Genomic DNA, 10,950 nt, shown 5'->3' on the forward strand with positions numbered 1-10,950 from the left:
CCCTCGGGGTCACCCCCCACTGCCACCTGAGGTTGGGTTCAATAGGCCCTGGGCTTGGGGTACTCCTCATTATGACCCCCATCTAGATTCTTCCTAGAACAGCTCTCCCTGCCATTGCATCAGCCCTCCCTGAGAGTCACCCCTCCCTCCCGCCCCCATCCTAGGACATCCCTCAAGGTCACCTTTCCAGCTTTCTCTGTCCTGTGTGACTAAACTTGCGACCTTCCTCACAACAGGTGGGACAGGCATAGGGATCCTGGGAAGTCAGGAGTTCAGGGTGCAGGGACAGTAAATTCAAGCCCATCGGTCCTCCCCACCTGAAAAGCCAAAACTCCAGCGACAGGAGGAAGGGAGTAAATCACAAACTACCAGACCTTCAGGAATGAGGTAGGAGGCAGGTTTTATTTAATTGGACAGCAGCAACACACAGCACAGACCCTGCCCCGAGCTGAAGTATGCCCCTATCCCTGGGTGAAAGGGTACCCTGGGCCAGCCCTGACAGCCTAGGGGGCTTCTCTCTGCCTGGTCGCACTCAGGGTCCATCCCATCTGATACTGGACGGTCTCCGGTCTTGCACTAGCACGTGCACTGCAGGGCCACCGGCGGACTCAACAGGCCCATCTGTGTCCTTTCTGGGCCCACAAGGGACCTTGCTCCCTGCTCCACGTGCCCAGAGAGTGTGACAGCTCTCCCCACACCCCCAAAGTTAGGACGCCGCAGGGTTCAGGGAGAAGAGGCCAGGCACACTCAGGTCAGGCCAGCCTGGTTCCGGAAGCCGGAGTTGGCATTTAACGGTCTGGGGGCCCAGGGCAGCTTCCTCTTGAGTAACTGGCTGCTGGGAAGGAAGGTACAGGCCTGGCTCACGTCCCACCAGGCCTGGGAGAGAAAAGGCCAAGGCTCCAGGCTGGGAGGGTTACTGGGAGGGGATAGGGACCCAGATGGCTTCCCTTTCTAGTGGGAGGGCCACCCACCCACCTGCCCATTCTCCCTAGGAGTTCTGTCCAGCCTCAGCCGGAAGTAGGACTGTGCAGGGGGCAGGACCCCCAAGTACAGAGTTGGGGGAGGGCGCCTACAGCAGACAGCTGGGTCCACCCACCCCATTCCAGGCTATATTGCCCCTCCCCCAAGTCCCTCCGCCCAACACAGGTCTGGGTCTGGGTCCTCAGCTTTTCCCCTAGGAATCAGCCCACCCGAGGAAGGCAGGCTGCACAGGCTTCGAGGGGGCTCGACTCCTGTTCCTGCTGAACTGAGCCAGTCTGCACAAATCAACTGTGTTTCAGCTCAGTAGGCACGGGAGGCAGAGCCCAGGGAGGCCCGGACAGTGGGACAGGCAGGCGGCAGGGCCAGAGGAGGCGGGGTCCCGGGGGGCGGAACTTAGCCACTGTGAACACGACTTGGTGTGGACTCTGCTCACAAGCAGCTAAGCCCTGCTCCCCAGGCCAGACGCAGGCAGCAGGGGGCGGGGGGCCTCTCGGCCTCCCATCCCCGGCCCTATCCCCGGGCAGCGTCCTCAGCAGCGAAGGCGGTGGCGGCAGCCCCAGAGGCAGGGCTCAGGGTCGGTTGGAAATCCCTGGCAATGTGATTTGTGACAGGCAGCAAATCCCATCCCCAGGAACCCCAGCCGGCCATGGCACAGGGGTTGGGGGGCACCGGGTGGGACCGGAGGTTGGCACCTGAGGGTGGGGGGGGAGAGAGAGCAAAGGAGGTAAATGAGATTTGAAGACATCTGTGCTCCACGTCCCCGCTGAGGCTTGGTAGGGAAGCCCTGTCCCCACACACGGCGGCAGCTGAAGGGAATGCTGGACCACCAGGCTGGACGCCCCCACTGCAGCCACACGCTCAGGCCCAGGCCCAGAGAGGTAGAGATGCTCCAAGGATCCCTCTGAGCTAAGAGGGCTGCAGGGACTTCCAGAGCCAGGTTCCCCCCCTTTTCCCGCCCCCCCCCCCCCAGTAAGCCCTGGGCAGGCTAAACGGGGCCATGAGGAGAGGAAGTCGATGGGGTGGCGGGCAGGCGGGTGAGGAAGTGATCTCACCCCAGCTGGCGCCACTTCCTAGAAGACTGAAGGGCAGGAGGAAACCACCAGGGCCTCTCCCCCCTCCCGTGGCCCCGTCTCCTCAGTGGCCAAGCCTTAGCCTGCACCCCATCAGAGCGGATGCCGACGGCGGGTACCCAGCTCTTCCCGTGGGCACACACATCCCCAGAGCACCGGACGCAGGCCCAAGGTGCAAATCTCCACTCTGCAGTTTCCCAAATGCCCTCCAAGCCTCAGTTTCCCCATCTGTATAACAGCCCAGGGCCTCAACCGCACAGCACAGGGAGGTTTCACCAAGAGCGTATGTCATTCACAAGCACCCGGCACCAGGACCGCCTTACACGATTGTCAGTGCTCAGTGCAAAATGAGATTGCGGGGTCCCTTCTTCACAACTTGCAAATTTCAAGACGCTGACAGAAGAGCATTAACCCAAGCTCAGGTCCTTCCGAGCAGGGGAGACCCCGTGAACTGCATGATCACAAGCCCATGAAGCCAGCCTGTGCGTCATAAACGGAGCTCTCCTTAATGATAAGAGCCCTCTGGCCAGGAGACCCCAACTCTGGAGCCAGTTTGGGCAGCTCTGAACCCTGGTTCTGTAGCATCCTAGCTGGGTGACTCCTAGAAAGCCACTCAACCCCTCTGGGCCTCCCTTTCCCCATCCACAAAGCAGAGATAATGCCGTGGTAAGGATCTCACAAGTGGTACATGTAATTAGAATGGGGCCATGCTGTCATCATCAGGCAGAAACAGAAAAGACGGTGGCAGTGAAGATTCCAAACACTGGTGGGACCCTGGCACCCACATATGGTGGCGCCCGTCACTGGGAGACAGGTGTTAAGAGATGTCCTGCTCTGTTCCCCGACCCCTCCCATTCATACAGGCGCACGCGGGGGCACACATGCGCGCGCGCGCACACACACATACACACACACACACACACACACACATACAGTGGCCACCGGCTTTCCCATCAGGCCCCAGCCCTGTCCCCTCAGGGTCTGGGGGCACCAACCGGGAGCAGACAAGGCCCTGCAGGGCGGCCGGCCTCCCTGGGCCGCCTCCGGAAGTGAGACAGCACATTCGTGTCCCAGGGACGAGAACGGGAAGGGCGGCCATTTGGCCAGGCCCGTTTCCTGTGGGGTTTCCCCTGCACAGAGCCCCAGGCCGGGGCCAAGGCCACTCCCCATCCCCAAAGGCACAAAAGGCCTGGGTCTCTCATGGATGGGGCGCTGCCGTGCAGGTGCCCAGGAGCCGGGACCCCTGTTACCAAAGGTGTGCCTCTCAGGCTCATGGGAGATGGGTGTCCAGGGAGGGCCAAGTCCTTGGCAGCTGGAGGCGCCGGGGGAAGATGGGCCCCTGGGCCGGAGGAGCAGAGCAGGCCCCAAGCCACACGGATGTATGTATGTATGCCTGAGTACAGGGCGTGGAGGCACGAGACACAAGCAGGCAGGCTTACTGTCACCACCCCCCAACCCCATGCTCCAAGAATGAATCAGGGGCAGCTTCCGCCGGGGGCGCCACCACCACCGCCCCCAAGCCTGGTCCCCAAATACTTTCCACCCTCTCGGAGCAGCTGGGATCGGAAAATACCAAGGGCTGCAGGCCCCGCCCTGCCCGCCACCGCCCGCCCTCCCAGCCTGTCACTAACGCTTTGCCTAATGGGCCTAGACTCTCCGCAGAGGCTCCCTGGGCCGGGCCCAGAGCCAGCCGCCAACCTGGGCTGCTCGGCCAAGTGCCGCCTGACCACCAGCCCCCATCCGTTACCCTGATCCCAACACAGCAACCGTCAACAACCATCCCGATGGGCGACGCTCAGAGGCTGGCACCTGGGTGGAGGCAGGCAGGACAGTGGCAAGTGGGTGGGCCCCCACTGCCCACCCAGGGCTGGGGGGAGGGGGCAGGCCCAGGAAGGGGTGAGTAAGTGAGGACTGAATCACTTGTTATAAATAGGGGAACCGTGCAAGTCACATCCCAGCCCCCACTGTGCCCAGCCACACCACACCACACTCCAACCCCTGCCTTAAACTTCAATCCCCCTAGGATCAGTCACGGAATTCCCAGGGCCACCCCCCCCCCCAACATCCACACCGAGAGCCCTTAACTGAGGGGCACACCCTATTGCCATGTTCACCTCTTGCCTTGTCCCCATACGTCCCCATCGTAGCCCTGGCCTGCCTTTTGCAGGGAGGCCGCCAGCCTCGAGGCGAATCACGGGCTTCTGGGCCTTGTCCTCCTTCCTCGGCACCCCCAGGACTCCCAGGCCCAAGGCTGAGGGGTCCCCAGGATCCTCAAGGCATTCTAAGGGCGTGGGTGACCACAGTCCTGGATGGTGATGCCAGACCCAGGCCAGGGGAAGGCCAAAGGTCTTCAAGTCTCAGAAGTCAGCTTCCTGGCCGCTCACCACCCAGGCCCCCCATCCCAGACCACCCAGGCCTGCTCTGCCCAGGGCCACAGCTCAGTGACCACACCCAGGGTGGCGCCAGCTCCAGCACCCTGGGGCAAGGCGCTGCTGGAGCGTGACTCAGCCGTGCCCAGCATGGCGGCGTCCTTCTCTGCCCAAGGATTCCCACACGCCTACGCCCGCTGCCCTCCGTGTACGACCTCTCCGGCTGACCAGCCTTTTCCAACGCATCTCCTTGTCCACCCAGGACACCTGATGGCAGGAGGGAAGGTGGCCAGGGGGCCCCAAAAGGGATCTGAAGGCGAGCGCCCGCGACAAGGAGGGGAAATGCACTCTCTTCCGCTTGTTTTCTGGTGCTCCCCATTTACAGACGGAGAAACCGAGGCCCAGAGGAATTCGGGGCCGGGCCCAAGGTCATGCAGCAAATCTAAAGGAAAGCCAGGTCTGCTCCTGGCAGAAAGCGTATCCAGAGTGGAAAAGGGCTGGCCAGACAGCCCAGCGAGGGGCAGGAAGGTGTCTTTTTGCGACCACCCAGGGTTCCCAGCAGTATTCTTCACCGAAAACAGAGCCCCTCCGCTCAGCTTCCCAAGGTGAAGGGCACACTCTGAAAAAATGCTTTAAGGTATATCCAAGTGCCATCTGGGCCCATAGGAAGCAGGTCACCCCACTTACACCCACCCGGACCAGGATGCCAGTTACCCTGGGACTGCAGTAGCGACAGGGGCTGCTCAGCAGCTGCGGCCAGCGCAGAACATCTGGCCTCCACTTACAACAGGCAGAGGTCCGTACGGGGGCCCTGGCAGGACCCCTGGAGCATCCGCCTCCGAGATTTCTCTCCAGCGAGCAAGGGTCTGCAGAGACTTGGAGGCCGGGCTAGCACAGACAGGCCCGACCCCCCTGGACACGCCCTGTCACGCATGTGCTCCGCGTGCCAGCCCTGGGCTAGGCCGGCAGCTATTTTAGGGCCCCCTCTGGGCCCACAGACGAGGCCTGCCAGTTGGGGTCTCGAAGGAGCTCCCAGAGGACATCCTGCAAGGGCAGAGGGCAACGGGTGCCCTTCTGGGAGCTAGGACGGAGCTGGCACCAGGCCCCAGGGCCCGTGCCTTCCCAGGACGTGCCTTCCTGGGACTGCGGCGTGTGAACACATGCGCAGGGGCCGGCCCGGGCAGGGTGCGTGGGCGAGCGGACAGGGTGTGTCCCACATCACCTCGCCTCTAAGCCGGGGCACCTGTCGGGTACTGCCCTCCAGCTCCGGCGGGCATGGGAAGAGCTGCCAGAGGACAGCCTTCATGCCAGGGGTCCCACACCGCCCCCCAGCTTTAACCTCACACGGCACCCGTCATCATGAGCGAGCAGCTGGTTAGGACTGGGGCAGGAACGGGGCAGGTGACAGGAGAGCCAACTGCACCTTCAAGGCATTCGGGAGGCCACTGGGTCTGGCTGGGCCTGGCTGGGCTGAATAGGCAAGTCAGTGTAGGGCTGGGGGCTCTGGTGGCAGTCAAGTCCAGTGCTGGGGTCAGAGGTCAGTGTGGGGCTAGAATACAAGGTTCAGGTTTTAGTCAGGGGCCTGCAGCCCAAGGGCATGAGGACTGCGGGCCGCTCGCGGGGCACAGGACTGGGGAGTGATCCCTCCAGGAATCTCCCACACCTGGCCCCCTTCCTAAGCAACCTTGAATGAGCTCCTCTCTCCTGGGCCCGGAGGAGCCAAGAGGGAGGGGAGGGGTGCCCCAATCTCCACCAAGCTGGGGCTACACCTTGGGGCCCCCAAGCCCATCTGCTCAATGGAAGGCCTTCCCTCCACTCGTTGGCCGACATGTCAAGAGCTTGAACCACCGTGTCACCCGCCATCCACGGAACTCTGGGAGACCCCCACCCACCCACTCCTCCAGCCCCATCCCCACCAAAGCCCTGAGAGGCACCCTAGGAGCCCAGGTACCCGTGTGTATCCATCCCTCCCCACCCCAGCCCGGGCATATGCCCTCCCCCTTCCCACCCTGCCGCTGACTCCCGGCCCACCTGGACCTGCCCCCGTGACTATGGGACCCGCCCTCCCCACCACGCTCTCAAGGGTCTCCGGTGGGGGGAGTGGCCAGGGGTCTCCTGGGGAGGGGGTAAATGTTGGGCTGCCCTTCCCCCGCACCGTAGGGGGCGCCCCGGGACTCTGCCGCCACCGCCGCCGCCAGATGCACGATCCCCGCTGCACCCCCCCCACACACACACACAGCCACCGGCGGCGGGGCGGCGCCCTCCCCCTCTCCAAGCGCTGGGGACCCGCCGGGCGCACCCCCCCACTCCGCCCACGAGTCCGGCGCAGAAAAGTTGCCGCCGTCGCCGCGGCGCCGCCGCCTCCCTCCCGGTTCCCTCCCCGACTCACCCGCGGGGGAGGGGAGCCGGCACTCGGGGCTCCGGCCGCCGCCCCGGGCCCGGCGGCAGAGACGCGGGCAGGCGGCGGACCCGAGACGGGCCGGGGTCGGTCGCGGGCCCGGCTCCATCCCACTCACTGGCCGGCCCGCCGCGGGGCCGAATCGCTTTTAAAACCTTCCCGTCTCCTCCCCCCGGGCCGGACAGGGGGCGGGCGCGGGGCGGGGCGGGCGCCGCCGTCATGTGCCCCCGGAGCCGGTCCGCCCCCACTTTCTCTCTCTGGTCCCCCAACTCAGCCCCAACTTTCTCCCTCCTTGTCCCGACTCCACCTGGGCCCCCGAACCCAGCCCAGCTTCCCCCCTCCGGGTCCTGGACTCGAGAAGCAGCCCCAGATTTTAAGCTTAGGCTCTCCCTGCGGGAGGAAGGACAGAAGCAGGGGTCCTAATGCCCCTCGCACCCCCAAACCCCTCTTGGCAAAGTCCTGCCCCCGCGCAGGAAGAGAAACGCTGGAGGCCGTGGGCAGGGGCAGGGGAGATGGGGAAGGGGTGGGGGGGGGAGAAATGGCGCCAGACGGAGGACATACTTCTGCTGTGTATGTACCCTTCCTTGGGAGGCACGGGCCTGGGCGTCTGGCCTCCTGCCAAACACCAATCCCCACTTCCTCCAGTCCCTCAGTGCCTTCTCCAGCCCCAGGAAGTCCCTCCTTTTATCCCATCCAACCTTCTCCTGCTGCCATGGAAGCCTCCCACCCCAGTCCAGGTGGTCCCTGGATCAAGGTTGCCTCCGGCTCTGGCTTCCCAGCATCCCCATCCCCCACCCACCCAGGGGCTCTGGGAAACTCCCCAGCTACTGGAGTCTCCCTGGGATAGAGTCCCTCCCTGGATCCCTCCCTCCTTCCCTGCCTGCGTCTGTCCCACCACATCCTCCACCGGCCTCCCCTCCACCGGGAGAAACACGGAGGCATTGTTCCCCAGGACGGGGCCCTGCCTTGGGGCCTGGCCTTGTGCCCAGGTGGGGGGCCAGGAACAAAACTAACCAAAGGAGGGGCGGGGTGCCCTCTACCGCCAAGACAGCCTCCTTGGGCATGCCTAACTGCCACTTCACCCTCTCCAAGATGGGACAGAGGCCGATGGCGCCAGATCGCCACCACGGCCACCCCTATGGTGCCATGGCGCGAGGGGTTCTGGAGCCAGAGGACCCTCCTCTGGCTGTGGAGACACACACACAGGCCTGTGTGGGCATTGCTTTGGGGGCCGTTTTTCTCCCCCCACTCCCAACATTTCCCAAGTCATATGATTGGGGGCGGGGGGGGGGGGTCAGATTGTTCACCACCCAACTCCTGGGAAGTAAGGGTAACGCTGGGGAGTGGGGACCCAGCAGTAGGCCCAGGCAGGGGACCATAGGGGCTGGTTGGATGCCTCTGGGTCACCTCGTACCCCAGAATTCCTCCCGAGTTCTCCATTTCCTCAGTTCAGCTCAGCCGGCTCCCACCTTGGATCTTAGTGGGAATTGGAAGAAGCCGGTGGAAGCCACACCTAGTTCCCATCCCATGGGACCCAGCCTGGGGGGTTCCTGGGTCTTTCTTCTCTGTGGGGCCCAAGGGGCAGGCTGGCCCAAGCTGCAGGATCTGGCAGGTTGGGGCAGGAGGGGGCAGAGCAGCCTGTGGGGCCCTGGGGGAAGATTTGGGGTGGCACAGAATTCCCCGACTCGGGGTGGGGCCCAGAGAGGGGTGGGGTACTTGCCACATGGCCTCCTGAGCAGCTAAGCACAGGGGAATGGCGTTCTCAGAATCCAGGGTCTCCCTGTGGACACACACACAGAGGCTTGTCATTTCAGAAACAGACCAACTAGAAAGTGACCAAATTACAACCGCCCCCCCCCCCCACGCTGCGCCTCCAGAATGCTTCCTTCGGACCCCAGAACAAGCCTCCCATCCAGAACCATCCCTCGCCTGGCATTAGTCCAGTTGGGCACACATTTAGCAGAAATGCCTCCTCCATGCTGTCCTCCAGGGATATCTGTGCCAAGGCCCTTTATAACCCCAGACGACCCAGCTCACTAAGCTTGGAGGGACCTCAGGTGCCACCAGCTCTCCCTCTGGATCCCCCAGTGCTTGCCCCGTACGCCCTGGTCCTGAGTTGGCCAGTTTACCCAGGGACAGCAGCCAACAGGGATAGGAGTTCTCCAAACTAGCCAACAGATCCTTTGTCACGACAGGGAGGGATAGGGGGACAGAGCCAGGGTGAGGCCAGCTTAAGTGGTCAAGTGGCATAGGGATCACACACACGCCCGTCTGTTCGTTCTTCAAACATTCGCTGAGTGCCTGCTGTGTGCCAGGCACTGTTCTGGGCACCGGAGACCACAGCAGAGAACAAGCCAGAAAAAAAAAGCTTTGCCCTCATGGGACTGACAGCTGTAGGGAACACACACACACAAAACAGATACGTATAAAGATATATTGTGTGTTGGGTGATCCATGCTAAGGGAAAATAGAAGGGGGCTGAGGAGGTGGGGGCCAGGTCAGGAAAGGCTGCATGAAGACCAGGTGACACTTGAACGAAGACTTCCAAGAGGTGAAGGAGGAGCCGTCCAGACATCTGGAGGAGAAGTTCAAGGTGGAGGGAACAGCCAGTGCAAAGGTCCCGAGGCAGAACAGCCAGTGCAAAGGTCCCGAGGCAGAAACATGCCTGGGGTATTTGAGAAACAATGAGGAAAACAGTGTGACGGACGGACGAGGGGAGCAGGGTGGAAGAACTGAATTTCAAATCTTTGCTCCCCAACTTTCTGGCTGAATATCGTTGGCCAAGTGATCACACCTCTCTGAACCTCAGTTTCCTTATATTGAAAACGTGCAGTTTGCAGTTACGCCAAGGCTCTGAGATGAGATGAGGAATGTCCTGGCCCAGGGCCCAGGATGGGGTAAAAGTTGGATAAGCGAGTGCCCGGAGGTACACCAGGTACATGCAGTCCTGTGGGCCCGGGACGGGGGTGCTGGGTCAAGGGACCCTGACAGACCCAGCCGCCCCATAGGTCACCCCAGCTCACACGCACGGCTGCCTGCCGGGCCCCATGGCAACGCTGCACACAGAGACATCAAACAGGCCCTGCCGAGGAAGTCCCACGTCACTGTGGTTAGGGTGGCTCCGCCCAGCCCAGCCCCCCTGGCGCGCGTGTGCCAGTCAGGGCCCCTGCCTCCCATCGCCCTAGTGACGGGCTGTGTTGTGGACGGAGCAGGGATCCCACCACCTGCCCCCTCCCTAGCCAGTTCCAGCCATTCCCCACATCCGGGGAACGACGTTACGAGGTGGCCCCAGTTCACTGCCACGAACCCTTCCACTGAGCCACCCTCGGCCCGGGTGACAGCACCAGGGAAGCCCTTGCCTACCCACCTACGGTTGAGAGAAGCTGAGGCCCCAGGGATCTGTGGGGACCCCCACCCCCTCCCCCCAGCCTGGCGCCTGAAATCCCTAGGGCAGCGTCTGGGTGTTGCTCAGGGGCACTGGAGGGGTGAGTCAGACAGGAATAGCCCCCAGGCCTGGCCCAGCCCCCACCCGAGGACTGACTCACCACCCACCCAGCACCGGATGACATCAGGGCCTGGCCTGCCACCCTCACCTGGCACCGCGCCAGAATGGGGGCGCCCGAGAGGTGTCACATCTGGCTGCCCTCTCCCCTCAGACCGGGACCTGGCAGGCGCAGGGTTAAGGAGGGGCCCTCCTGGGGGTCTCCCCCCTAATCCCATCCCCCCTTTCCCGGGGATTTCGGGCCCCAGCCCCTCTGACGTCACTGGGGGTTGCTATGGCAACTGGCCGAAGTTCCCAAATAAAATTACCGCGGGCGGGTTAAGTTTCCTAGGAGGCAGCCGACGGGTAAACAATGGCGGTGGCAGGCGGGGCCGATGAGGGGCCGTCTCCCCCCCCCACCCACCCTCTGCTGGGACTCGGGGGGTCCCCACGTCGGCGAGCAGCGTCCCCCCTCCCGCCCGGGACCCGAGAGCCTGTGAGCACGGAAGGCACCGGCGCACAGATGGGGGACAGCAAGGCCGCCACCGAGATGAGCGGGGCGCGGGGGGGGAGGGGGGTGGGGGTGAGAGGGGACCTCGGACACGAGGCTAGGGCGGCGGGGAACAAAGAGGGGACCTGAGGCCTGGGATC

General features: G+C 63.4%; 2 long non-coding RNA genes across 3 annotated transcripts; both read right to left on the reverse strand.

Moving 5' to 3' along the window:
• Window positions 1-383: 383 nt before the first annotated feature.
• On the reverse strand, window positions 384-6,344 carry LOC122214039. Its single transcript, XR_006199724.1, has 2 exons — window positions 5,844-6,344; window positions 384-1,673 (listed from the first exon to the last, which is right to left on the reverse strand). It is a non-coding gene; the product is annotated as an uncharacterized LOC122214039 (long non-coding RNA).
• A 2,894-nt stretch (window positions 6,345-9,238) lies between these two features.
• On the reverse strand, window positions 9,239-10,622 carry LOC122213316. 2 transcript variants are annotated; one of them, XR_006199476.1, is made up of 2 exons: window positions 10,412-10,622; window positions 9,239-9,483 (listed from the first exon to the last, which is right to left on the reverse strand). It is a non-coding gene; the product is annotated as an uncharacterized LOC122213316 (long non-coding RNA). The 2 variants fall into 2 exon arrangements; XR_006199477.1 differs by lacking the exon at window positions 10,412-10,622 and adding an exon at window positions 9,613-9,835.
• Between the last annotated feature and the right edge of the window lie 328 nt (window positions 10,623-10,950).

This window comes from Panthera leo, chromosome A2, assembly GCF_018350215.1.
Source record: "Panthera leo isolate Ple1 chromosome A2, P.leo_Ple1_pat1.1, whole genome shotgun sequence".
Classification (NCBI taxonomy): Eukaryota; Metazoa; Chordata; class Mammalia; order Carnivora; family Felidae; genus Panthera; species Panthera leo.